This window comes from Perna viridis, chromosome 13 (genome assembly GCF_037379345.1).
Source record: "Perna viridis isolate PV_CMFRI_1.1 ecotype Kerala chromosome 13, ASM3737934v1, whole genome shotgun sequence".
In the NCBI taxonomy this organism is placed as follows: Eukaryota; Metazoa; Mollusca; class Bivalvia; order Mytilida; family Mytilidae; genus Perna; species Perna viridis.
In genome coordinates this window covers 21,074,335-21,099,824 of record NC_142457.1, presented here as the reverse complement: position 1 = coordinate 21,099,824, position 25,490 = coordinate 21,074,335, and the positions used below count along the sequence as shown (strand labels likewise).

Here is a 25,490-nt window from a genome sequence, read left to right as displayed (position 1 = left end):
ATTTGTTAGACGAACGTAATGCACAAGTAACGGGAAGCTTTCCTATACTGTATCCATACCGCCATCAATTGGAAGAAAAACAATTACTCTAAATGTTTTGAGGTCTTTAATAGAAGACAATTATACCACCTTGCATATAATGTCCAAACAACTTTCACGACATTCAAAGTGGTCATCGTCTTTTTTATTAAAAACAGTCAAAACGGGCGACCACATGCAGTACTATTCCATTATATTAAAGCTTCGCTTGACGTCCAAAAATGTTTTCTTTGAAGAAAACTGTGCTCCACGATCCCTAATTGCAATTACGAAGAAGTTAGGCTGGAGAAAAAAATTCGTGCCCCGGGTGAGGATCGAACTCACGACCTTCAGATCGCTCTTGTGAAATTGATTATGAGACTGACGCGCTACCTACTGCGCTACCGAGGCCACTACGATGTCACATTTAATTATGGTATAAGAACATTGGTGTATTGTCGGTCTCCATGTAACAAGTTGTTAAGGTGTAAAAGGCCACATTCAAACACAAGCTATCAAAGGAAATAACATTTTAAGCACCAGTTTACACACCGCTGAAGAAATTTGTTAGACGAACGTAATGCACAAGTAACGGGAAGCTTTCCTATACTGTATCCATACCGCCATCAATTGGAAGAAAAACAATTACTCTAAATGTTTTGAGGTCTTTAATAGAAGACAATTATACCACCTTGCATATAATGTCCAAACAACTTTCACGACATTCAAAGTGGTCATCGTCTTTTTTATTAAAAACAGTCAAAACGGGCGACCACATGCAGTACTATTCCATTATATTAAAGCTTCGCTTGACGTCCAAAAATGTTTTCTTTGAAGAAAACTGTGCTCCACGATCCCTAATTGCAATTACGAAGAAGTTAGGCTGGAGAAAAAAATTCGTGCCCCGGGTGAGGATCGAACTCACGACCTTCAGATCGCTCTTGTGAAATTGATTATGAGACTGACGCGCTACCTACTGCGCTACCGAGGCCACTACGATGTCACATTTAATTATGGTATAAGAACATTGGTGTATTGTCGGTCTCCATGTAACAAGTTGTTAAGGTGTAAAAGGCCACATTCAAACACAAGCTATCAAAGGAAATAACATTTTAAGCACCAGTTTACACACCGCTGAAGAAATTTGTTAGACGAACGTAATGCACAAGTAACGGGAAGCTTTCCTATACTGTATCCATACCGCCATCAATTGGAAGAAAAACAATTACTCTAAATGTTTTGAGGTCTTTAATAGAAGACAATTATACCACCTTGCATATAATGTCCAAACAACTTTCACGACATTCAAAGTGGTCATCGTCTTTTTTATTAAAAACAGTCAAAACGGGCGACCACATGCAGTACTATTCCATTATATTAAAGCTTCGCTTGACGTCCAAAAATGTTTTCTTTGAAGAAAACTGTGCTCCACGATCCCTAATTGCAATTACGAAGAAGTTAGGCTGGAGAAAAAAATTCGTGCCCCGGGTGAGGATCGAACTCACGACCTTCAGATCGCTCTTGTGAAATTGATTATGAGACTGACGCGCTACCTACTGCGCTACCGAGGCCACTACGATGTCACATTTAATTATGGTATAAGAACATTGGTGTATTGTCGGTCTCCATGTAACAAGTTGTTAAGGTGTAAAAGGCCACATTCAAACACAAGCTATCAAAGGAAATAACATTTTAAGCACCAGTTTACACACCGCTGAAGAAATTTGTTAGACGAACGTAATGCACAAGTAACGGGAAGCTTTCCTATACTGTATCCATACCGCCATCAATTGGAAGAAAAACAATTACTCTAAATGTTTTGAGGTCTTTAATAGAAGACAATTATACCACCTTGCATATAATGTCCAAACAACTTTCACGACATTCAAAGTGGTCATCGTCTTTTTTATTAAAAACAGTCAAAACGGGCGACCACATGCAGTACTATTCCATTATATTAAAGCTTCGCTTGACGTCCAAAAATGTTTTCTTTGAAGAAAACTGTGCTCCACGATCCCTAATTGCAATTACGAAGAAGTTAGGCTGGAGAAAAAAATTCGTGCCCCGGGTGAGGATCGAACTCACGACCTTCAGATCGCTCTTGTGAAATTGATTATGAGACTGACGCGCTACCTACTGCGCTACCGAGGCCACTACGATGTCACATTTAATTATGGTATAAGAACATTGGTGTATTGTCGGTCTCCATGTAACAAGTTGTTAAGGTGTAAAAGGCCACATTCAAACACAAGCTATCAAAGGAAATAACATTTTAAGCACCAGTTTACACACCGCTGAAGAAATTTGTTAGACGAACGTAATGCACAAGTAACGGGAAGCTTTCCTATACTGTATCCATACCGCCATCAATTGGAAGAAAAACAATTACTCTAAATGTTTTGAGGTCTTTAATAGAAGACAATTATACCACCTTGCATATAATGTCCAAACAACTTTCACGACATTCAAAGTGGTCATCGTCTTTTTTATTAAAAACAGTCAAAACGGGCGACCACATGCAGTACTATTCCATTATATTAAAGCTTCGCTTGACGTTCAAAAATGTTTTCTTTGAAGAAAACTGTGCTCCACGATCCCTAATTGCAATTACGAAGAAGTTAGGCTGGAGAAAAAAATTCGTGCCCCGGGTGAGGATCGAACTCACGACCTTCAGATCGCTCTTGTGAAATTGATTATGAGACTGACGCGCTACCTACTGCGCTACCGAGGCCACTACGATGTCACATTTAATTATGGTATAAGAACATTGGTGTATTGTCGGTCTCCATGTAACAAGTTGTTAAGGTGTAAAAGGCCACATTCAAACACAAGCTATCAAAGGAAATAACATTTTAAGCACCAGTTTACACACCGCTGAAGAAATTTGTTAGACGAACGTAATGCACAAGTAACGGGAAGCTTTCCTATACTGTATCCATACCGCCATCAATTGGAAGAAAAACAATTACTCTAAATGTTTTGAGGTCTTTAATAGAAGACAATTATACCACCTTGCATATAATGTCCAAACAACTTTCACGACATTCAAAGTGGTCATCGTCTTTTTTATTAAAAACAGTCAAAACGGGCGACCACATGCAGTACTATTCCATTATATTAAAGCTTCGCTTGACGTCCAAAAATGTTTTCTTTGAAGAAAACTGTGCTCCACGATCCCTAATTGCAATTACGAAGAAGTTAGGCTGGAGAAAAAAATTCGTGCCCCGGGTGAGGATCGAACTCACGACCTTCAGATCGCTCTTGTGAAATTGATTATGAGACTGACGCGCTACCTACTGCGCTACCGAGGCCACTACGATGTCACATTTAATTATGGTATAAGAACATTGGTGTATTGTCGGTCTCCATGTAACAAGTTGTTAAGGTGTAAAAGGCCACATTCAAACACAAGCTATCAAAGGAAATAACATTTTAAGCACCAGTTTACACACCGCTGAAGAAATTTGTTAGACGAACGTAATGCACAAGTAACGGGAAGCTTTCCTATACTGTATCCATACCGCCATCAATTGGAAGAAAAACAATTACTCTAAATGTTTTGAGGTCTTTAATAGAAGACAATTATACCACCTTGCATATAATGTCCAAACAACTTTCACGACATTCAAAGTGGTCATCGTCTTTTTTATTAAAAACAGTCAAAACGGGCGACCACATGCAGTACTATTCCATTATATTAAAGCTTCGCTTGACGTCCAAAAATGTTTTCTTTGAAGAAAACTGTGCTCCACGATCCCTAATTGCAATTACGAAGAAGTTAGGCTGGAGAAAAAAATTCGTGCCCCGGGTGAGGATCGAACTCACGACCTTCAGATCGCTCTTGTGAAATTGATTATGAGACTGACGCGCTACCTACTGCGCTACCGAGGCCACTACGATGTCACATTTAATTATGGTATAAGAACATTGGTGTATTGTCGGTCTCCATGTAACAAGTTGTTAAGGTGTAAAAGGCCACATTCAAACACAAGCTATCAAAGGAAATAACATTTTAAGCACCAGTTTACACACCGCTGAAGAAATTTGTTAGACGAACGTAATGCACAAGTAACGGGAAGCTTTCCTATACTGTATCCATACCGCCATCAATTGGAAGAAAAACAATTACTCTAAATGTTTTGAGGTCTTTAATAGAAGACAATTATACCACCTTGCATATAATGTCCAAACAACTTTCACGACATTCAAAGTGGTCATCGTCTTTTTTATTAAAAACAGTCAAAACGGGCGACCACATGCAGTACTATTCCATTATATTAAAGCTTCGCTTGACGTCCAAAAATGTTTTCTTTGAAGAAAACTGTGCTCCACGATCCCTAATTGCAATTACGAAGAAGTTAGGCTGGAGAAAAAAATTCGTGCCCCGGGTGAGGATCGAACTCACGACCTTCAGATCGCTCTTGTGAAATTGATTATGAGACTGACGCGCTACCTACTGCGCTACCGAGGCCACTACGATGTCACATTTAATTATGGTATAAGAACATTGGTGTATTGTCGGTCTCCATGTAACAAGTTGTTAAGGTGTAAAAGGCCACATTCAAACACAAGCTATCAAAGGAAATAACATTTTAAGCACCAGTTTACACACCGCTGAAGAAATTTGTTAGACGAACGTAATGCACAAGTAACGGGAAGCTTTCCTATACTGTATCCATACCGCCATCAATTGGAAGAAAAACAATTACTCTAAATGTTTTGAGGTCTTTAATAGAAGACAATTATACCACCTTGCATATAATGTCCAAACAACTTTCACGACATTCAAAGTGGTCATCGTCTTTTTTATTAAAAACAGTCAAAACGGGCGACCACATGCAGTACTATTCCATTATATTAAAGCTTCGCTTGACGTCCAAAAATGTTTTCTTTGAAGAAAACTGTGCTCCACGATCCCTAATTGCAATTACGAAGAAGTTAGGCTGGAGAAAAAAATTCGTGCCCCGGGTGAGGATCGAACTCACGACCTTCAGATCGCTCTTGTGAAATTGATTATGAGACTGACGCGCTACCTACTGCGCTACCGAGGCCACTACGATGTCACATTTAATTATGGTATAAGAACATTGGTGTATTGTCGGTCTCCATGTAACAAGTTGTTAAGGTGTAAAAGGCCACATTCAAACACAAGCTATCAAAGGAAATAACATTTTAAGCACCAGTTTACACACCGCTGAAGAAATTTGTTAGACGAACGTAATGCACAAGTAACGGGAAGCTTTCCTATACTGTATCCATACCGCCATCAATTGGAAGAAAAACAATTACTCTAAATGTTTTGAGGTCTTTAATAGAAGACAATTATACCACCTTGCATATAATGTCCAAACAACTTTCACGACATTCAAAGTGGTCATCGTCTTTTTTATTAAAAACAGTCAAAACGGGCGACCACATGCAGTACTATTCCATTATATTAAAGCTTCGCTTGACGTCCAAAAATGTTTTCTTTGAAGAAAACTGTGCTCCACGATCCCTAATTGCAATTACGAAGAAGTTAGGCTGGAGAAAAAAATTCGTGCCCCGGGTGAGGATCGAACTCACGACCTTCAGATCGCTCTTGTGAAATTGATTATGAGACTGACGCGCTACCTACTGCGCTACCGAGGCCACTACGATGTCACATTTAATTATGGTATAAGAACATTGGTGTATTGTCGGTCTCCATGTAACAAGTTGTTAAGGTGTAAAAGGCCACATTCAAACACAAGCTATCAAAGGAAATAACATTTTAAGCACCAGTTTACACACCGCTGAAGAAATTTGTTAGACGAACGTAATGCACAAGTAACGGGAAGCTTTCCTATACTGTATCCATACCGCCATCAATTGGAAGAAAAACAATTACTCTAAATGTTTTGAGGTCTTTAATAGAAGACAATTATACCACCTTGCATATAATGTCCAAACAACTTTCACGACATTCAAAGTGGTCATCGTCTTTTTTATTAAAAACAGTCAAAACGGGCGACCACATGCAGTACTATTCCATTATATTAAAGCTTCGCTTGACGTCCAAAAATGTTTTCTTTGAAGAAAACTGTGCTCCACGATCCCTAATTGCAATTACGAAGAAGTTAGGCTGGAGAAAAAAATTCGTGCCCCGGGTGAGGATCGAACTCACGACCTTCAGATCGCTCTTGTGAAATTGATTATGAGACTGACGCGCTACCTACTGCGCTACCGAAGCCACTACGATGTCACATTTAATTATGGTATAAGAATATTGGTGTATTGTCGGTCTCCATGTAACAAGTTGTTAAGGTGTAAAAGGCCACATTCAAACACAAGCTATCAAAGGAAATAACATTTTAAGCACCAGTTTACACACCGCTGAAGAAATTTGTTAGACGAACGTAATGCACAAGTAACGGGAAGCTTTCCTATACTGTATCCATACCGCCATCAATTGGAAGAAAAACAATTACTCTAAATGTTTTGAGGTCTTTAATAGAAGACAATTATACCACCTTGCATATAATGTCCAAACAACTTTCACGACATTCAAAGTGGTCATCGTCTTTTTTATTAAAAACAGTCAAAACGGGCGACCACATGCAGTACTATTCCATTATATTAAAGCTTCGCTTGACGTCCAAAAATGTTTTCTTTGAAGAAAACTGTGCTCCACGATCCCTAATTGCAATTACGAAGAAGTTAGGCTGGAGAAAAAAATTCGTGCCCCGGGTGAGGATCGAACTCACGACCTTCAGATCGCTCTTGTGAAATTGATTATGAGACTGACGCGCTACCTACTGCGCTACCGAGGCCACTACGATGTCACATTTAATTATGGTATAAGAACATTGGTGTATTGTCGGTCTCCATGTAACAAGTTGTTAAGGTGTAAAAGGCCACATTCAAACACAAGCTATCAAAGGAAATAACATTTTAAGCACCAGTTTACACACCGCTGAAGAAATTTGTTAGACGAACGTAATGCACAAGTAACGGGAAGCTTTCCTATACTGTATCCATACCGCCATCAATTGGAAGAAAAACAATTACTCTAAATGTTTTGAGGTCTTTAATAGAAGACAATTATACCACCTTGCATATAATGTCCAAACAACTTTCACGACATTCAAAGTGGTCATCGTCTTTTTTATTAAAAACAGTCAAAACGGGCGACCACATGCAGTACTATTCCATTATATTAAAGCTTCGCTTGACGTCCAAAAATGTTTTCTTTGAAGAAAACTGTGCTCCACGATCCCTAATTGCAATTACGAAGAAGTTAGGCTGGAGAAAAAAATTCGTGCCCCGGGTGAGGATCGAACTCACGACCTTCAGATCGCTCTTGTGAAATTGATTATGAGACTGACGCGCTACCTACTGCGCTACCGAGGCCACTACGATGTCACATTTAATTATGGTATAAGAACATTGGTGTATTGTCGGTCTCCATGTAACAAGTTGTTAAGGTGTAAAAGGCCACATTCAAACACAAGCTATCAAAGGAAATAACATTTTAAGCACCAGTTTACACACCGCTGAAGAAATTTGTTAGACGAACGTAATGCACAAGTAACGGGAAGCTTTCCTATACTGTATCCATACCGCCATCAATTGGAAGAAAAACAATTACTCTAAATGTTTTGAGGTCTTTAATAGAAGACAATTATACCACCTTGCATATAATGTCCAAACAACTTTCACGACATTCAAAGTGGTCATCGTCTTTTTTATTAAAAACAGTCAAAACGGGCGACCACATGCAGTACTATTCCATTATATTAAAGCTTCGCTTGACGTCCAAAAATGTTTTCTTTGAAGAAAACTGTGCTCCACGATCCCTAATTGCAATTACGAAGAAGTTAGGCTGGAGAAAAAAATTCGTGCCCCGGGTGAGGATCGAACTCACGACCTTCAGATCGCTCTTGTGAAATTGATTATGAGACTGACGCGCTACCTACTGCGCTACCGAGGCCACTACGATGTCACATTTAATTATGGTATAAGAACATTGGTGTATTGTCGGTCTCCATGTAACAAGTTGTTAAGGTGTAAAAGGCCACATTCAAACACAAGCTATCAAAGGAAATAACATTTTAAGCACCAGTTTACACACCGCTGAAGAAATTTGTTAGACGAACGTAATGCACAAGTAACGGGAAGCTTTCCTATACTGTATCCATACCGCCATCAATTGGAAGAAAAACAATTACTCTAAATGTTTTGAGGTCTTTAATAGAAGACAATTATACCACCTTGCATATAATGTCCAAACAACTTTCACGACATTCAAAGTGGTCATCGTCTTTTTTATTAAAAACAGTCAAAACGGGCGACCACATGCAGTACTATTCCATTATATTAAAGCTTCGCTTGACGTCCAAAAATGTTTTCTTTGAAGAAAACTGTGCTCCACGATCCCTAATTGCAATTACGAAGAAGTTAGGCTGGAGAAAAAAATTCGTGCCCCGGGTGAGGATCGAACTCACGACCTTCAGATCGCTCTTGTGAAATTGATTATGAGACTGACGCGCTACCTACTGCGCTACCGAGGCCACTACGATGTCACATTTAATTATGGTATAAGAACATTGGTGTATTGTCGGTCTCCATGTAACAAGTTGTTAAGGTGTAAAAGGCCACATTCAAACACAAGCTATCAAAGGAAATAACATTTTAAGCACCAGTTTACACACCGCTGAAGAAATTTGTTAGACGAACGTAATGCACAAGTAACGGGAAGCTTTCCTATACTGTATCCATACCGCCATCAATTGGAAGAAAAACAATTACTCTAAATGTTTTGAGGTCTTTAATAGAAGACAATTATACCACCTTGCATATAATGTCCAAACAACTTTCACGACATTCAAAGTGGTCATCGTCTTTTTTATTAAAAACAGTCAAAACGGGCGACCACATGCAGTACTATTCCATTATATTAAAGCTTCGCTTGACGTCCAAAAATGTTTTCTTTGAAGAAAACTGTGCTCCACGATCCCTAATTGCAATTACGAAGAAGTTAGGCTGGAGAAAAAAATTCGTGCCCCGGGTGAGGATCGAACTCACGACCTTCAGATCGCTCTTGTGAAATTGATTATGAGACTGACGCGCTACCTACTGCGCTACCGAGGCCACTACGATGTCACATTTAATTATGGTATAAGAACATTGGTGTATTGTCGGTCTCCATGTAACAAGTTGTTAAGGTGTAAAAGGCCACATTCAAACACAAGCTATCAAAGGAAATAACATTTTAAGCACCAGTTTACACACCGCTGAAGAAATTTGTTAGACGAACGTAATGCACAAGTAACGGGAAGCTTTCCTATACTGTATCCATACCGCCATCAATTGGAAGAAAAACAATTACTCTAAATGTTTTGAGGTCTTTAATAGAAGACAATTATACCACCTTGCATATAATGTCCAAACAACTTTCACGACATTCAAAGTGGTCATCGTCTTTTTTATTAAAAACAGTCAAAACGGGCGACCACATGCAGTACTATTCCATTATATTAAAGCTTCGCTTGACGTCCAAAAATGTTTTCTTTGAAGAAAACTGTGCTCCACGATCCCTAATTGCAATTACGAAGAAGTTAGGCTGGAGAAAAAAATTCGTGCCCCGGGTGAGGATCGAACTCACGACCTTCAGATCGCTCTTGTGAAATTGATTATGAGACTGACGCGCTTTTTTTTTTTTTTTTTTTTATCTTTATATTATCAATCATCAAATATATATCACAGATTTTTACATCAATATTTTGTTCACAAAAACATTAATTCTCAATTGTCCGTATTACAATCCAGGCTGAATACAATCACATTCACAATTGTCCATTTTTCATGCAATCCTGAAAGAATACATTAAACATACAAATGTCTGCTCATATCATCTACACTTTCTTACAACAGTTTAAATATATTCGCATACTTTTTTAGTTATTTTTCAACATTTTTCGTAAAAGGTAAAAACAAGCATGACTTCACGAAAAGAGGATTATTTTAATTTAACAATATATCAATTAAATCTCTTGTCCAAAAGTTATGTAAAAAGGCTGGACCTCCACGCCTTTATATCAACTTTGGTATAAAGTTTTAACAAAATATGATTAAACTCAAACAATCCACAATTCAATGGCACTCTCATACAAATAAGGTCTATTGACTCTTCAAAAAGTATTCCATCTTTTGAATTCCTTCTTTCACTATATCACTGTAAAATTTAGTTTGCCGTACATCATTAAAATCTTCTTCAATATTTTTCTTAAAATATTTCCAGTGATGGACGGAGCGGTCAATAATAATAGTTTCATCGTCTGTTAAACAGTGATGAAGAATGTTCATCGTTCCTGGCAAAAATGCTAATAAAACGCCAATACTACCAGTACAAAATTTGATAACAATTTTGTCCAATGAAAGTGGTATTTGAACAATTGGTTGTGTATTGTCCGTTTTCCTTTTTTGTGTACCGGTATTCACTTTTGATCTATTTAAATCTTGCCGAGGTGGTTCAACAGGTTTATGAATAGTCTTCTTTATACACACATTATCAGTAATCGATTGTCCACCGCTACCTTTCTTGCTTGACTGCTTTTCTTTATTTGGTTCAACCGGTGATTTAATTACCTTATGCGAGGATCCACACGGGGTTTTCTCTAACTTATCTGCGACAGATATCTCCATATCCCAGTCCGATTGTTTGTCAGATGATTCGGAATCATCATCGGAAGAACCAGTATCACTTGACAATGTCTGATCTTTTATGTTTTCACCGACGCTATTTTTGGCTGCAATAAATTCATCATACCGTCTTTGATCACGACTACGTGTAGACTTGGATTTGTGTCGCTTCGGTTGATTGTTTGTCCAACTTAAGCTAATTCGCATTTTTCCATTCTGTTCAACAGAAGACCATGAAAATTCACTGTATTGTTCACTAACAATATTCACCAAAGCTAACAACGTTTTTGGGAGATTTTCCATTTTTTCCAATGAAGCTCTACCTCCCATGCAGACCCTCAACGGGAAATGAAGAATAAGCACAATCAGTATAAAAACGCTTATAATACATCAAATTGTCAATCTGACTTACGTTTAGTGAAACAATGTCCTAAATACACAAGTAATGGCTGGTAAATCCAACCCAAAACACGGTAATCCGACAAATAATCACATTTTCTATCAGCACTGACAAAAAGGCGTCCGACATCTTGGGCATACTCGACTGGTCCTCCATGAGACTGACGCGCTACCTACTGCGCTACCGAGGCCACTACGATGTCACATTTAATTATGGTATAAGAACATTGGTGTATTGTCGGTCTCCATGTAACAAGTTGTTAAGGTGTAAAAGGCCACATTCAAACACAAGCTATCAAAGGAAATAACATTTTAAGCACCAGTTTACACACCGCTGAAGAAATTTGTTAGACGAACGTAATGCACAAGTAACGGGAAGCTTTCCTATACTGTATCCATACCGCCATCAATTGGAAGAAAAACAATTACTCTAAATGTTTTGAGGTCTTTAATAGAAGACAATTATACCACCTTGCATATAATGTCCAAACAACTTTCACGACATTCAAAGTGGTCATCGTCTTTTTTATTAAAAACAGTCAAAACGGGCGACCACATGCAGTACTATTCCATTATATTAAAGCTTCGCTTGACGTCCAAAAATGTTTTCTTTGAAGAAAACTGTGCTCCACGATCCCTAATTGCAATTACGAAGAAGTTAGGCTGGAGAAAAAAATTCGTGCCCCGGGTGAGGATCGAACTCACGACCTTCAGATCGCTCTTGTGAAATTGATTATGAGACTGACGCGCTACCTACTGCGCTACCGAGGCCACTACGATGTCACATTTAATTATGGTATAAGAACATTGGTGTATTGTCGGTCTCCATGTAACAAGTTGTTAAGGTGTAAAAGGCCACATTCAAACACAAGCTATCAAAGGAAATAACATTTTAAGCACCAGTTTACACACCGCTGAAGAAATTTGTTAGACGAACGTAATGCACAAGTAACGGGAAGCTTTCCTATACTGTATCCATACCGCCATCAATTGGAAGAAAAACAATTACTCTAAATGTTTTGAGGTCTTTAATAGAAGACAATTATACCACCTTGCATATAATGTCCAAACAACTTTCACGACATTCAAAGTGGTCATCGTCTTTTTTATTAAAAACAGTCAAAACGGGCGACCACATGCAGTACTATTCCATTATATTAAAGCTTCGCTTGACGTCCAAAAATGTTTTCTTTGAAGAAAACTGTGCTCCACGATCCCTAATTGCAATTACGAAGAAGTTAGGCTGGAGAAAAAAATTCGTGCCCCGGGTGAGGATCGAACTCACGACCTTCAGATCGCTCTTGTGAAATTGATTATGAGACTGACGCGCTTTTTTTTTTTTTTTTTTTTATCTTTATATTATCAATCATCAAATATATATCACAGATTTTTACATCAATATTTTGTTCACAAAAACATTAATTCTCAATTGTCCGTATTACAATCCAGGCTGAATACAATCACATTCACAATTGTCCATTTTTCATGCAATCCTGAAAGAATACATTAAACATACAAATGTCTGCTCATATCATCTACACTTTCTTACAACAGTTTAAATATATTCGCATACTTTTTTAGTTATTTTTCAACATTTTTCGTAAAAGGTAAAAACAAGCATGACTTCACGAAAAGAGGATTATTTTAATTTAACAATATATCAATTAAATCTCTTGTCCAAAAGTTATGTAAAAAGGCTGGACCTCCACGCCTTTATATCAACTTTGGTATAAAGTTTTAACAAAATATGATTAAACTCAAACAATCCACAATTCAATGGCACTCTCATACAAATAAGGTCTATTGACTCTTCAAAAAGTATTCCATCTTTTGAATTCCTTCTTTCACTATATCACTGTAAAATTTAGTTTGCCGTACATCATTAAAATCTTCTTCAATATTTTTCTTAAAATATTTCCAGTGATGGACGGAGCGGTCAATAATAATAGTTTCATCGTCTGTTAAACAGTGATGAAGAATGTTCATCGTTCCTGGCAAAAATGCTAATAAAACGCCAATACTACCAGTACAAAATTTGATAACAATTTTGTCCAATGAAAGTGGTATTTGAACAATTGGTTGTGTATTGTCCGTTTTCCTTTTTTGTGTACCGGTATTCACTTTTGATCTATTTAAATCTTGCCGAGGTGGTTCAACAGGTTTATGAATAGTCTTCTTTATACACACATTATCAGTAATCGATTGTCCACCGCTACCTTTCTTGCTTGACTGCTTTTCTTTATTTGGTTCAACCGGTGATTTAATTACCTTATGCGAGGATCCACACGGGGTTTTCTCTAACTTATCTGCGACAGATATCTCCATATCCCAGTCCGATTGTTTGTCAGATGATTCGGAATCATCATCGGAAGAACCAGTATCACTTGACAATGTCTGATCTTTTATGTTTTCACCGACGCTATTTTTGGCTGCAATAAATTCATCATACCGTCTTTGATCACGACTACGTGTAGACTTGGATTTGTGTCGCTTCGGTTGATTGTTTGTCCAACTTAAGCTAATTCGCATTTTTCCATTCTGTTCAACAGAAGACCATGAAAATTCACTGTATTGTTCACTAACAATATTCACCAAAGCTAACAACGTTTTTGGGAGATTTTCCATTTTTTCCAATGAAGCTCTACCTCCCATGCAGACCCTCAACGGGAAATGAAGAATAAGCACAATCAGTATAAAAACGCTTATAATACATCAAATTGTCAATCTGACTTACGTTTAGTGAAACAATGTCCTAAATACACAAGTAATGGCTGGTAAATCCAACCCAAAACACGGTAATCCGACAAATAATCACATTTTCTATCAGCACTGACAAAAAGGCGTCCGACATCTTGGGCATACTCGACTGGTCCTCCATGAGACTGACGCGCTACCTACTGCGCTACCGAGGCCACTACGATGTCACATTTAATTATGGTATAAGAACATTGGTGTATTGTCGGTCTCCATGTAACAAGTTGTTAAGGTGTAAAAGGCCACATTCAAACACAAGCTATCAAAGGAAATAACATTTTAAGCACCAGTTTACACACCGCTGAAGAAATTTGTTAGACGAACGTAATGCACAAGTAACGGGAAGCTTTCCTATACTGTATCCATACCGCCATCAATTGGAAGAAAAACAATTACTCTAAATGTTTTGAGGTCTTTAATAGAAGACAATTATACCACCTTGCATATAATGTCCAAACAACTTTCACGACATTCAAAGTGGTCATCGTCTTTTTTATTAAAAACAGTCAAAACGGGCGACCACATGCAGTACTATTCCATTATATTAAAGCTTCGCTTGACGTCCAAAAATGTTTTCTTTGAAGAAAACTGTGCTCCACGATCCCTAATTGCAATTACGAAGAAGTTAGGCTGGAGAAAAAAATTCGTGCCCCGGGTGAGGATCGAACTCACGACCTTCAGATCGCTCTTGTGAAATTGATTATGAGACTGACGCGCTACCTACTGCGCTACCGAGGCCACTACGATGTCACATTTAATTATGGTATAAGAACATTGGTGTATTGTCGGTCTCCATGTAACAAGTTGTTAAGGTGTAAAAGGCCACATTCAAACACAAGCTATCAAAGGAAATAACATTTTAAGCACCAGTTTACACACCGCTGAAGAAATTTGTTAGACGAACGTAATGCACAAGTAACGGGAAGCTTTCCTATACTGTATCCATACCGCCATCAATTGGAAGAAAAACAATTACTCTAAATGTTTTGAGGTCTTTAATAGAAGACAATTATACCACCTTGCATATAATGTCCAAACAACTTTCACGACATTCAAAGTGGTCATCGTCTTTTTTATTAAAAACAGTCAAAACGGGCGACCACATGCAGTACTATTCCATTATATTAAAGCTTCGCTTGACGTCCAAAAATGTTTTCTTTGAAGAAAACTGTGCTCCACGATCCCTAATTGCAATTACGAAGAAGTTAGGCTGGAGAAAAAAATTCGTGCCCCGGGTGAGGATCGAACTCACGACCTTCAGATCGCTCTTGTGAAATTGATTATGAGACTGACGCGCTACCTACTGCGCTACCGAGGCCACTACGATGTCACATTTAATTATGGTATAAGAACATTGGTGTATTGTCGGTCTCCATGTAACAAGTTGTTAAGGTGTAAAAGGCCACATTCAAACACAAGCTATCAAAGGAAATAACATTTTAAGCACCAGTTTACACACCGCTGAAGAAATTTGTTAGACGAACGTAATGCACAAGTAACGGGAAGCTTTCCTATACTGTATCCATACCGCCATCAATTGGAAGAAAAACAATTACTCTAAATGTTTTGAGGTCTTTAATAGAAGACAATTATACCACCTTGCATATAATGTCCAAACAACTTTCACGACATTCAAAGTGGTCATCGTCTTTTTTATTAAAAACAGTCAAAACGGGCGACCACATGCAGTACTATTCCATTATATTAAAGCTTCGCTTGACGTCCAAAAATGTTTTCTTTGAAGAAAACTGTGCTCCACGATCCCTAATTGCAATTACGAAGAAGTTAGGCTGGAGAAAAAAATTCGTGCCCCGGGTGAGGATCGAACTCACGACCTTCAGATCGCTCTTGTGAAATTGATTATGAGACTGACGCGCTACCTACTGCGCTACCGAGGCCACTACGATGTCACATTTAATTATGGTATAAGAACATTGGTGTATTGTCGGTCTCCATGTAACAAGTTGTTAAGGTGTAAAAGGCCACATTCAAACACAAGCTATCAAAGGAAATAACATTTTAAGCACCAGTTTACACACCGCTGAAGAAATTTGTTAGACGAACGTAATGCACAAGTTACGGGAAGCTTTCCTATACTGTATCCATACCGCCATCAATTGGAAGAAAAACAATTACTCTAAATGTTTTGAGGTCTTTAATAGAAGACAATTATACCACCTTGCATATAATGTCCAAACAACTTTCACGACATTCAAAGTGGTCATCGTCTTTTTTATTAAAAACAGTCAAAACGGGCGACCACATGCAGTACTATTCCATTATATTAAAGCTTCGCTTGACGTCCAAAAATGTTTTCTTTGAAGAAAACTGTGCTCCACGATCCCTAATTGCAATTACGAAGAAGTTAGGCTGGAGAAAAAAATTCGTGCCCCGGGTGAGGATCGAACTCACGACCTTCAGATCGCTCTTGTGAAATTGATTATGAGACTGACGCGCTACCTACTGCGCTACCGAGGCCACTACGATGTCACATTTAATTATGGTATAAGAACATTGGTGTATTGTCGGTCTCCATGTAACAAGTTGTTAAGGTGTAAAAGGCCACATTCAAACACAAGCTATCAAAGGAAATAACATTTTAAGCACCAGTTTACACACCGCTGAAGAAATTTGTTAGACGAACGTAATGCACAAGTAACGGGAAGCTTTCCTATACTGTATCCATACCGCCATCAATTGGAAGAAAAACAATTACTCTAAATGTTTTGAGGTCTTTAATAGAAGACAATTATACCACCTTGCATATAATGTCCAAACAACTTTCACGACATTCAAAGTGGTCATCGTCTTTTTTATTAAAAACAGTCAAAACGGGCGACCACATGCAGTACTATTCCATTATATTAAAGCTTCGCTTGACGTCCAAAAATGTTTTCTTTGAAGAAAACTGTGCTCCACGATCCCTAATTGCAATTACGAAGAAGTTAGGCTGGAGAAAAAAATTCGTGCCCCGGGTGAGGATCGAACTCACGACCTTCAGATCGCTCTTGTGAAATTGATTATGAGACTGACGCGCTACCTACTGCGCTACCGAGGCCACTACGATGTCACATTTAATTATGGTATAAGAACATTGGTGTATTGTCGGTCTCCATGTAACAAGTTGTTAAGGTGTAAAAGGCCACATTCAAACACAAGCTATCAAAGGAAATAACATTTTAAGCACCAGTTTACACACCGCTGAAGAAATTTGTTAGACGAACGTAATGCACAAGTAACGGGAAGCTTTCCTATACTGTATCCATACCGCCATCAATTGGAAGAAAAACAATTACTCTAAATGTTTTGAGGTCTTTAATAGAAGACAATTATACCACCTTGCATATAATGTCCAAACAACTTTCACGACATTCAAAGTGGTCATCGTCTTTTTTATTAAAAACAGTCAAAACGGGCGACCACATGCAGTACTATTCCATTATATTAAAGCTTCGCTTGACGTCCAAAAATGTTTTCTTTGAAGAAAACTGTGCTCCACGATCCCTAATTGCAATTACGAAGAAGTTAGGCTGGAGAAAAAAATTCGTGCCCCGGGTGAGGATCGAACTCACGACCTTCAGATCGCTCTTGTGAAATTGATTATGAGACTGACGCGCTACCTACTGCGCTACCGAGGCCACTACGATGTCACATTTAATTATGGTATAAGAACATTGGTGTATTGTCGGTCTCCATGTAACAAGTTGTTAAGGTGTAAAAGGCCACATTCAAACACAAGCTATCAAAGGAAATAACATTTTAAGCACCAGTTTACACACCGCTGAAGAAATTTGTTAGACGAACGTAATGCACAAGTAACGGGAAGCTTTCCTATACTGTATCCATACCGCCATCAATTGGAAGAAAAACAATTACTCTAAATGTTTTGAGGTCTTTAATAGAAGACAATTATACCACCTTGCATATAATGTCCAAACAACTTTCACGACATTCAAAGTGGTCATCGTCTTTTTTATTAAAAACAGTCAAAACGGGCGACCACATGCAGTACTATTCCATTATATTAAAGCTTCGCTTGACGTCCAAAAATGTTTTCTTTGAAGAAAACTGTGCTCCACGATCCCTAATTGCAATTACGAAGAAGTTAGGCTGGAGAAAAAAATTCGTGCCCCGGGTGAGGATCGAACTCACGACCTTCAGATCGCTCTTGTGAAATTGATTATGAGACTGACGCGCTACCTACTGCGCTACCGAGGCCACTACGATGTCACATTTAATTATGGTATAAGAACATTGGTGTATTGTCGGTCTCCATGTAACAAGTTGTTAAGGTGTAAAAGGCCACATTCAAACACAAGCTATCAAAGGAAATAACATTTTAAGCACCAGTTTACACACCGCTGAAGAAATTTGTTAGACGAACGTAATGCACAAGTAACGGGAAGCTTTCCTATACTGTATCCATACCGCCATCAATTGGAAGAAAAACAATTACTCTAAATGTTTTGAGGTCTTTAATAGAAGACAATTATACCACCTTGCATATAATGTCCAAACAACTTTCACGACATTCAAAGTGGTCATCGTCTTTTTTATTAAAAACAGTCAAAACGGGCGACCACATGCAGTACTATTCCATTATATTAAAGCTTCGCTTGACGTCCAAAAATGTTTTCTTTGAAGAAAACTGTGCTCCACGATCCCTAATTGCAATTACGAAGAAGTTAGGCTGGAGAAAAAAATTCGTGCCCCGGGTGAGGATCGAACTCACGACCTTCAGATCGCTCTTGTGAAATTGATTATGAGACTGACGCGCTACCTACTGCGCTACCGAGGCCACTACGATGTCACATTTAATTATGGTATAAGAACATTGGTGTATTGTCGGTCTCCATGTAACAAGTTGTTAAGGTGTAAAAGGCCACATTCAAACACAAGCTATCAAAGGAAATAACATTTTAAGCACCAGTTTACACACCGCTGAAGAAATTTGTTAGACGAACGTAATGCACAAGTAACGGGAAGCTTTCCTATACTGTATCCATACCGCCATCAATTGGAAGAAAAACAATTACTCTAAATGTTTTGAGGTCTTTAATAGAAGACAATTATACCACCTTGCATATAATGTCCAAACAACTTTCACGACATTCAAAGTGGTCATCGTCTTTTTTATTAAAAACAGTCAAAACGGGCGACCACATGCAGTACTATTCCATTATATTAAAGCTTCGCTTGACGTCCAAAAATGTTTTCTTTGAAGAAAACTGTGCTCCACGATCCCTAATTGCAATTACGAAGAAGTTAGGCTGGAGAAAAAAATTCGTGCCCCGGGTGAGGATCGAACTCACGACCTTCAGATCGCTCTTGTGAAATTGATTATGAGACTGACGCGCTACCTACTGCGCTACCGAGGCCACTACGATGTCACATTTAATTATGGTATAAGAACATTGGTGTATTGTCGGTCTCCATGTAACAAGTTGTTAAGGTGTAAAAGGCCACATTCAAACACAAGCTATCAAAGGAAATAACATTTTAAGCACCAGTTTACACACCGCTGAAGAAATTTGTTAGACGAACGTAATGCACAAGTAACGGGAAGCTTTCCTATACTGTATCCATACCGCCATCAATTGGAAGAAAAACAATTACTCTAAATGTTTTGAGGTCTTTAATAGAAGACAATTATACCACCTTGCATATAATGTCCAAACAACTTTCACGACATTCAAAGTGGTCATCGTCTTTTTTATTAAAAACAGTCAAAACGGGCGACCACATGCAGTACTATTCCATTATATTAAAGCTTCGCTTGACGTCCAAAAATGTTTTCTTTGAAGAAAACTGTGCTCCACGATCCCTAATTGCAATTACGAAGAAGTTAGGCTGGAGAAAAAAATTCGTGCCCCGGGTGAGGATCGAACTCACGACCTTCAGATCGCTCTTGTGAAATTGATTATGAGACTGACGCGCTACCTACTGCGCTACCGAGGCCACTACGATGTCACATTTAATTATGGTATAAGAACATTGGTGTATTGTCGGTCTCCATGTAACAAGTTGTTAAGATGTAAAAGGCCACATTCAAACACAAGCTATCAAAGGAAATAACATTTTAAGCACCAGTTTACACACCGCTGAAGAAATTTGTTAGACGAACGTAATGCACAAGTAACGGGAAGCTTTCCTATACTGTATCCATACCGCCATCAATTGGAAGAAAAACAATTACTCTAAATGTTTTGAGGTCTTTAATAGAAGACAATTATACCACCTTGCATATAATGTCCAAACAACTTTCACGACATTCAAAGTGGTCATCGTCTTTTTTATTAAAAACAGTCAAAACGGGCGACCACATGCAGTACTATTCCATTATATTAAAGCTTCGCTTGACGTCCAAAAATGTTTTCTTTGAAGAAAACTGTGCTCCACGATCCCTAATTGCAATTACGAAGAAGTTAGGCTGGAGAAAAAAATTCGTGCCCCGGGTGAGGATCGAACTCACGACCTTCAGATCGCTCTTGTGAAATTGATTATGAGACTGACGCGCTACCTACTGCGCTACCGAGGCCACTACGATGTCACATTTAATTATGGTATAAGAACATTGGTGTATTGTCGGTCTCCATGTAACAAGTTGTTAAGGTGTAAAAGGCCACATTCAAACACAAGCTATCAAAGGAAATAACATTTTAAGCACCAGTTTACACACCGCTGAAGAAATTTGTTAGACGAACGTAATGCACAAGTAACGGGAAGCTTTCCTATACTGTATCCATACCGCCATCAATTGGAAGAAAAACAATTACTCTAAATGTTTTGAGGTCTTTAATAGAAGACAATTATACCACCTTGCATATAATGTCCAAACAACTTTCACGACATTCAAAGTGGTCATCGTCTTTTTTATTAAAAACAGTCAAAACGGGCGACCACATGCAGTACTATTCCATTATATTAAAGCTTCGCTTGACGTCCAAAAATGTTTTCTTTGAAGAAAACTGTGCTCCACGATCCCTAATTGCAATTACGAAGAAGTTAGGCTGGAGAAAAAAATTCGTGCCCCGGGTGAGGATCGAACTCACGACCTTCAGATCGCTCTTGTGAAATTGATTATGAGACTGACGCGCTACCTACTGCGCTACCGAGGCCACTACGATGTCACATTTAATTATGGTATAAGAACATTGGTGTATTGTCGGTCTCCATGTAACAAGTTGTTAAGGTGTAAAAGGCCACATTCAAACACAAGCTATCAAAGGAAATAACATTTTAAGCACCAGTTTACACACCGCTGAAGAAATTTGTTAGACGAACGTAATGCACAAGTAACGGGAAGCTTTCCTATACTGTATCCATACCGCCATCAATTGGAAGAAAAACAATTACTCTAAATGTTTTGAGGTCTTTAATAGAAGACAATTATACCACCTTGCATATAATGTCCAAACAACTTTCACGACATTCAAAGTGGTCATCGTCTTTTTTATTAAAAACAGTCAAAACGGGCGACCACATGCAGTACTATTCCATTATATTAAAGCTTCGCTTGACGTCCAAAAATGTTTTCTTTGAAGAAAACTGTGCTCCACGATCCCTAATTGCAATTACGAAGAAGTTAGGCTGGAGAAAAAAATTCGTGCCCCGGGTGAGGATCGAACTCACGACCTTCAGATCGCTCTTGTGAAATTGATTATGAGACTGACGCGCTACCTACTGCGCTACCGAGGCCACTACGATGTCACATTTAATTATGGTATAAGAACATTGGTGTATTGTCGGTCTCCATGTAACAAGTTGTTAAGGTGTAAAAGGCCACATTCAAACACAAGCTATCAAAGGAAATAACATTTTAAGCACCAGTTTACACACCGCTGAAGAAATTTGTTAGACGAACGTAATGCACAAGTAACGGGAAGCTTTCCTATACTGTATCCATACCGCCATCAATTGGAAGAAAAACAATTACTCTAAATGTTTTGAGGTCTTTAATAGAAGACAATTATACCACCTTGCATATAATGTCCAAACAACTTTCACGACATTCAAAGTGGTCATCGTCTTTTTTATTAAAAACAGTCAAAACGGGCGACCACATGCAGTACTATTCCATTATATTAAAGCTTCGCTTGACGTCCAAAAATGTTTTCTTTGAAGAAAACTGTGCTCCACGATCCCTAATTGCAATTACGAAGAAGTTAGGCTGGAGAAAAAAATTCGTGCCCCGGGTGAGGATCGAACTCACGACCTTCAGATCGCTCTTGTGAAATTGATTATGAGACTGACGCGCTTTTTTTTTTTTTTTTTTTTTATCTTTATATTATCAATCATCAAATATATATCACAGATTTTTACATCAATATTTTGTTCACAAAAACATTAATTCTCAATTGTCCGTATTACAATCCAGGCTGAATACAATCACATTCACAATTGTCCATTTTTCATGCAATCCTGAAAGAATACATTAAACATACAAATGTCTGCTCATATCATCTACACTTTCTTACAACAGTTTAAATATATTCGCATACTTTTTTAGTTATTTTTCAACATTTTTCGTAAAAGGTAAAAACAAGCATGACTTCACGAAAAGAGGATTATTTTAATTTAACAATATATCAATTAAATCTCTTGTCCAAAAGTTATGTAAAAAGGCTGGACCTCCACGCCTTTATATCAACTTTGGTATAAAGTTTTAACAAAATATGATTAAACTCAAACAATCCACAATTCAATGGCACTCTCATACAAATAAGGTCTATTGACTCTTCAAAAAGTATTCCATCTTTTGAATTCCTTCTTTCACTATATCACTGTAAAATTTAGTTTGCCGTACATCATTAAAATCTTCTTCAATATTTTTCTTAAAATATTTCCAGTGATGGACGGAGCGGTCAATAATAATAGTTTCATCGTCTGTTAAACAGTGATGAAGAATGTTCATCGTTCCTGGCAAAAATGCTAATAAAACGCCAATACTACCAGTACAAAATTTGATAACAATTTTGTCCAATGAAAGTGGTATTTGAACAATTGGTTGTGTATTGTCCGTTTTCCTTTTTTGTGTACCGGTATTCACTTTTGATCTATTTAAATCTTGCCGAGGTGGTTCAACAGGTTTATGAATAGTCTTCTTTATACACACATTATCAGTAATCGATTGTCCACCGCTACCTTTCTTGCTTGACTGCTTTTCTTTATTTGGTTCAACCGGTGATTTAATTACCTTATGCGAGGATCCACACGGGGTTTTCTCTAACTTATCTGCGACAGATATCTCCATATCCCAGTCCGATTGTTTGTCAGATGATTCGGAATCATCATCGGAAGAACCAGTATCACTTGACAATGTCTGATCTTTTATGTTTTCACCGACGCTATTTTTGGCTGCAATAAATTCATCATACCGTCTTTGATCACGACTACGTGTAGACTTGGATTTGTGTCGCTTCGGTTGATTGTTTGTCCAACTTAAGCTAATTCGCATTTTTCCATTCTGTTCAACAGAAGACCATGAAAATTCACTGTATTGTTCACTAACAATATTCACCAAAGCTAACAACGTTTTTGGGAGATTTTCCATTTTTTCCAATGAAGCTCTACCTCCCATGCAGACCCTCAACGGGAAATGAAGAATAAGCACAATCAGTATAAAAACGCTTATAATACATCAAATTGTCAATCTGACTTACGTTTAGTGAAACAATGTCCTAAATACACAAGTAATGGCTGGTAAATCCAATCCAAAACACGGTAATCCGACAAATAATCACATTTTCTATCAGCACTGACAAAAAGGCGTCCGACATCTTGGGCATACTCGACTGGTCCTCCATGAGACTGACGCGCTACCTACTGCGCTACCGAGGCCACTACGATGTCACATTTAATTATGGTATAAGAACATTGGTGTATTGTCGGTCTCCATGTAACAAGTTGTTAAGGTGTAAAAGGCCACATTCAAACACAAGCTATCAAAGGAAATAACATTTTAAGCACCAGTTTACACACCGCTGAAGAAATTTGTTAGACGAACGTAATGCACAAGTAACGGGAAGCTTTCCTATACTGTATCCATACCGCCATCAATTGGAAGAAAAACAATTACTCTAAATGTTTTGAGGTCTTTAATAGAAGACAATTATACCACCTTGCATATAATGTCCAAACAACTTTCACGACATTCAAAGTGGTCATCGTCTTTTTTATTAAAAACAGTCAAAACGGGCGACCACATGCAGTACTATTCCATTATATTAAAGCTTCGCTTGACGTCCAAAAATGTTTTCTTTGAAGAAAACTGTGCTCCACGATCCCTAATTGCAATTACGAAGAAGTTAGGCTGGAGAAAAAAATTCGTGCCCCGGGTGAGGATCGAACTCACGACCTTCAGATCGCTCTTGTGAAATTGATTATGAGACTGACGCGCTACCTACTGCGCTACCGAGGCCACTACGATGTCACATTTAATTATGGTATAAGAACATTGGTGTATTGTCGGTCTCCATGTAACAAGTTGTTAAGGTGTAAAAGGCCACATTCAAACACAAGCTATCAAAGGAAATAACATTTTAAGCACCAGTTTACACACCGCTGAAGAAATTTGTTAGACGAACGTAATGCACAAGTAACGGGAAGCTTTCCTATACTGTATCCATACCGCCATCAATTGGAAGAAAAACAATTACTCTAAATGTTTTGAGGTCTTTAATAGAAGACAATTATACCACCTTGCATATAATGTCCAAACAACTTTCACGACATTCAAAGTGGTCATCGTCTTACTTATTAAAAGGCTAAAAACCACTAATTCCACTTTCCATAGGCTTCTTTGCTAATTTCACAATATTCAATGGCTTCTCTGGACTTTACCTTAACTTTAACCTGCAGAGGACTATATATCAGCATGAATCTACATATGTCAGCTCACAATCCTCAGAATGGCATGTGGGGTTAGCAGACTTGCAGTGCAGTACTGGTCACCGAAAGTGAAGGGTCTATAAATAGCATGGGAAATCCCAGTGTTTTCACAAGACAGGGGTATATTTAAAAATCATTATGGAGATTAGGCTTCACATCACAAGAAGCAAAATGCACCTATAAAATGTACAGAAATGTTTTTCCTTTCAGAAACTGTTTAAATTTTTTAAATAAGATGAGAACTTTTTTCACAGCACTATGAGGAACAGGGGTAATTTCTGCGTAGGACTATTTTTGCGTACGTTCCAAATGCTCATTGGTTGAATTGGTGGTCTGTAACCTAAAAACAGTCAAAACGGGCGACCACATGCAGTACTATTCCATTATATTAAAGCTTCGCTTGACGTCCAAAAATGTTTTCTTTGAAGAAAACTGTGCTCCACGATCCCTAATTGTAATTACGAAGAAGTTAGGCTGGACAAAAAATTCGTGTCCCGGGTGAGGATCGAACTCACGACCTTCAGATCGCTCTTGTAAAATTGATTATGAGACTGACGCACTACCTACTGCGGTATTCAGCCCATGCACACGAAAAAAAAAACAAAACAAAACGTAGTTTTTAAATTTTTGTGATGTATTTTTTCGCTATTTGTTTTTGTGTAATTCTTAACGCAAATATGTTGGAAATTAGTACAAAATTGTATTTTATTATTTTTTTTGTATCTGTGTGTTTGCCTCAGTTGATGGAATTTGCAAATGTAAGTCTT

At 38.0% G+C, this 25,490-nt stretch overlaps 31 non-coding genes across 31 annotated transcripts; all 31 read right to left on the bottom strand.

Annotated features, from left to right (window-relative positions):
• Positions 1-338: 338 nt before the first annotated feature.
• Positions 339-429, bottom strand: Trnam-cau (transfer RNA methionine (anticodon CAU)). The gene is given in 2 exon segments: positions 339-374; positions 393-429. It is a non-coding gene; the product is annotated as a tRNA-Met (tRNA).
• Positions 430-918: 489 nt separating this feature from the next.
• Trnam-cau (transfer RNA methionine (anticodon CAU)) lies at positions 919-1,009 on the bottom strand. The gene is given in 2 exon segments: positions 919-954; positions 973-1,009. It is a non-coding gene; the product is annotated as a tRNA-Met (tRNA).
• A 489-nt stretch (positions 1,010-1,498) lies between these two features.
• On the bottom strand, positions 1,499-1,589 carry Trnam-cau (transfer RNA methionine (anticodon CAU)). Its single transcript is given in 2 exon segments — positions 1,499-1,534; positions 1,553-1,589. It is a non-coding gene; the product is annotated as a tRNA-Met (tRNA).
• Positions 1,590-2,078: 489 nt separating this feature from the next.
• Positions 2,079-2,169, bottom strand: Trnam-cau (transfer RNA methionine (anticodon CAU)). Its single transcript is given in 2 exon segments — positions 2,079-2,114; positions 2,133-2,169. It is a non-coding gene; the product is annotated as a tRNA-Met (tRNA).
• Positions 2,170-2,658: 489 nt separating this feature from the next.
• On the bottom strand, positions 2,659-2,749 carry Trnam-cau (transfer RNA methionine (anticodon CAU)). Its single transcript is given in 2 exon segments — positions 2,659-2,694; positions 2,713-2,749. It is a non-coding gene; the product is annotated as a tRNA-Met (tRNA).
• A 489-nt stretch (positions 2,750-3,238) lies between these two features.
• Trnam-cau (transfer RNA methionine (anticodon CAU)) lies at positions 3,239-3,329 on the bottom strand. The gene is given in 2 exon segments: positions 3,239-3,274; positions 3,293-3,329. It is a non-coding gene; the product is annotated as a tRNA-Met (tRNA).
• A 489-nt stretch (positions 3,330-3,818) lies between these two features.
• Positions 3,819-3,909, bottom strand: Trnam-cau (transfer RNA methionine (anticodon CAU)). The gene is given in 2 exon segments: positions 3,819-3,854; positions 3,873-3,909. It is a non-coding gene; the product is annotated as a tRNA-Met (tRNA).
• Positions 3,910-4,398: 489 nt separating this feature from the next.
• Positions 4,399-4,489, bottom strand: Trnam-cau (transfer RNA methionine (anticodon CAU)). The gene is given in 2 exon segments: positions 4,399-4,434; positions 4,453-4,489. It is a non-coding gene; the product is annotated as a tRNA-Met (tRNA).
• Positions 4,490-4,978: 489 nt separating this feature from the next.
• Trnam-cau (transfer RNA methionine (anticodon CAU)) lies at positions 4,979-5,069 on the bottom strand. The gene is given in 2 exon segments: positions 4,979-5,014; positions 5,033-5,069. It is a non-coding gene; the product is annotated as a tRNA-Met (tRNA).
• Positions 5,070-5,558: 489 nt separating this feature from the next.
• Positions 5,559-5,649, bottom strand: Trnam-cau (transfer RNA methionine (anticodon CAU)). The gene is given in 2 exon segments: positions 5,559-5,594; positions 5,613-5,649. It is a non-coding gene; the product is annotated as a tRNA-Met (tRNA).
• A 489-nt stretch (positions 5,650-6,138) lies between these two features.
• On the bottom strand, positions 6,139-6,229 carry Trnam-cau (transfer RNA methionine (anticodon CAU)). Its single transcript is given in 2 exon segments — positions 6,139-6,174; positions 6,193-6,229. It is a non-coding gene; the product is annotated as a tRNA-Met (tRNA).
• Positions 6,230-6,718: 489 nt separating this feature from the next.
• Positions 6,719-6,809, bottom strand: Trnam-cau (transfer RNA methionine (anticodon CAU)). The gene is given in 2 exon segments: positions 6,719-6,754; positions 6,773-6,809. It is a non-coding gene; the product is annotated as a tRNA-Met (tRNA).
• A 489-nt stretch (positions 6,810-7,298) lies between these two features.
• On the bottom strand, positions 7,299-7,389 carry Trnam-cau (transfer RNA methionine (anticodon CAU)). The gene is given in 2 exon segments: positions 7,299-7,334; positions 7,353-7,389. It is a non-coding gene; the product is annotated as a tRNA-Met (tRNA).
• A 489-nt stretch (positions 7,390-7,878) lies between these two features.
• On the bottom strand, positions 7,879-7,969 carry Trnam-cau (transfer RNA methionine (anticodon CAU)). The gene is given in 2 exon segments: positions 7,879-7,914; positions 7,933-7,969. It is a non-coding gene; the product is annotated as a tRNA-Met (tRNA).
• A 489-nt stretch (positions 7,970-8,458) lies between these two features.
• Positions 8,459-8,549, bottom strand: Trnam-cau (transfer RNA methionine (anticodon CAU)). Its single transcript is given in 2 exon segments — positions 8,459-8,494; positions 8,513-8,549. It is a non-coding gene; the product is annotated as a tRNA-Met (tRNA).
• A 489-nt stretch (positions 8,550-9,038) lies between these two features.
• Trnam-cau (transfer RNA methionine (anticodon CAU)) lies at positions 9,039-9,129 on the bottom strand. The gene is given in 2 exon segments: positions 9,039-9,074; positions 9,093-9,129. It is a non-coding gene; the product is annotated as a tRNA-Met (tRNA).
• Positions 9,130-11,759: 2,630 nt separating this feature from the next.
• On the bottom strand, positions 11,760-11,850 carry Trnam-cau (transfer RNA methionine (anticodon CAU)). Its single transcript is given in 2 exon segments — positions 11,760-11,795; positions 11,814-11,850. It is a non-coding gene; the product is annotated as a tRNA-Met (tRNA).
• A 2,630-nt stretch (positions 11,851-14,480) lies between these two features.
• On the bottom strand, positions 14,481-14,571 carry Trnam-cau (transfer RNA methionine (anticodon CAU)). Its single transcript is given in 2 exon segments — positions 14,481-14,516; positions 14,535-14,571. It is a non-coding gene; the product is annotated as a tRNA-Met (tRNA).
• Positions 14,572-15,060: 489 nt separating this feature from the next.
• Positions 15,061-15,151, bottom strand: Trnam-cau (transfer RNA methionine (anticodon CAU)). Its single transcript is given in 2 exon segments — positions 15,061-15,096; positions 15,115-15,151. It is a non-coding gene; the product is annotated as a tRNA-Met (tRNA).
• Positions 15,152-15,640: 489 nt separating this feature from the next.
• Trnam-cau (transfer RNA methionine (anticodon CAU)) lies at positions 15,641-15,731 on the bottom strand. Its single transcript is given in 2 exon segments — positions 15,641-15,676; positions 15,695-15,731. It is a non-coding gene; the product is annotated as a tRNA-Met (tRNA).
• A 489-nt stretch (positions 15,732-16,220) lies between these two features.
• Positions 16,221-16,311, bottom strand: Trnam-cau (transfer RNA methionine (anticodon CAU)). Its single transcript is given in 2 exon segments — positions 16,221-16,256; positions 16,275-16,311. It is a non-coding gene; the product is annotated as a tRNA-Met (tRNA).
• Positions 16,312-16,800: 489 nt separating this feature from the next.
• Trnam-cau (transfer RNA methionine (anticodon CAU)) lies at positions 16,801-16,891 on the bottom strand. The gene is given in 2 exon segments: positions 16,801-16,836; positions 16,855-16,891. It is a non-coding gene; the product is annotated as a tRNA-Met (tRNA).
• Positions 16,892-17,380: 489 nt separating this feature from the next.
• On the bottom strand, positions 17,381-17,471 carry Trnam-cau (transfer RNA methionine (anticodon CAU)). Its single transcript is given in 2 exon segments — positions 17,381-17,416; positions 17,435-17,471. It is a non-coding gene; the product is annotated as a tRNA-Met (tRNA).
• Positions 17,472-17,960: 489 nt separating this feature from the next.
• Positions 17,961-18,051, bottom strand: Trnam-cau (transfer RNA methionine (anticodon CAU)). The gene is given in 2 exon segments: positions 17,961-17,996; positions 18,015-18,051. It is a non-coding gene; the product is annotated as a tRNA-Met (tRNA).
• Positions 18,052-18,540: 489 nt separating this feature from the next.
• Trnam-cau (transfer RNA methionine (anticodon CAU)) lies at positions 18,541-18,631 on the bottom strand. The gene is given in 2 exon segments: positions 18,541-18,576; positions 18,595-18,631. It is a non-coding gene; the product is annotated as a tRNA-Met (tRNA).
• A 489-nt stretch (positions 18,632-19,120) lies between these two features.
• Trnam-cau (transfer RNA methionine (anticodon CAU)) lies at positions 19,121-19,211 on the bottom strand. The gene is given in 2 exon segments: positions 19,121-19,156; positions 19,175-19,211. It is a non-coding gene; the product is annotated as a tRNA-Met (tRNA).
• A 489-nt stretch (positions 19,212-19,700) lies between these two features.
• Trnam-cau (transfer RNA methionine (anticodon CAU)) lies at positions 19,701-19,791 on the bottom strand. The gene is given in 2 exon segments: positions 19,701-19,736; positions 19,755-19,791. It is a non-coding gene; the product is annotated as a tRNA-Met (tRNA).
• Positions 19,792-20,280: 489 nt separating this feature from the next.
• Positions 20,281-20,371, bottom strand: Trnam-cau (transfer RNA methionine (anticodon CAU)). The gene is given in 2 exon segments: positions 20,281-20,316; positions 20,335-20,371. It is a non-coding gene; the product is annotated as a tRNA-Met (tRNA).
• A 489-nt stretch (positions 20,372-20,860) lies between these two features.
• On the bottom strand, positions 20,861-20,951 carry Trnam-cau (transfer RNA methionine (anticodon CAU)). Its single transcript is given in 2 exon segments — positions 20,861-20,896; positions 20,915-20,951. It is a non-coding gene; the product is annotated as a tRNA-Met (tRNA).
• A 489-nt stretch (positions 20,952-21,440) lies between these two features.
• On the bottom strand, positions 21,441-21,531 carry Trnam-cau (transfer RNA methionine (anticodon CAU)). Its single transcript is given in 2 exon segments — positions 21,441-21,476; positions 21,495-21,531. It is a non-coding gene; the product is annotated as a tRNA-Met (tRNA).
• Positions 21,532-24,162: 2,631 nt separating this feature from the next.
• Trnam-cau (transfer RNA methionine (anticodon CAU)) lies at positions 24,163-24,253 on the bottom strand. Its single transcript is given in 2 exon segments — positions 24,163-24,198; positions 24,217-24,253. It is a non-coding gene; the product is annotated as a tRNA-Met (tRNA).
• Between the last annotated feature and the right edge of the window lie 1,237 nt (positions 24,254-25,490).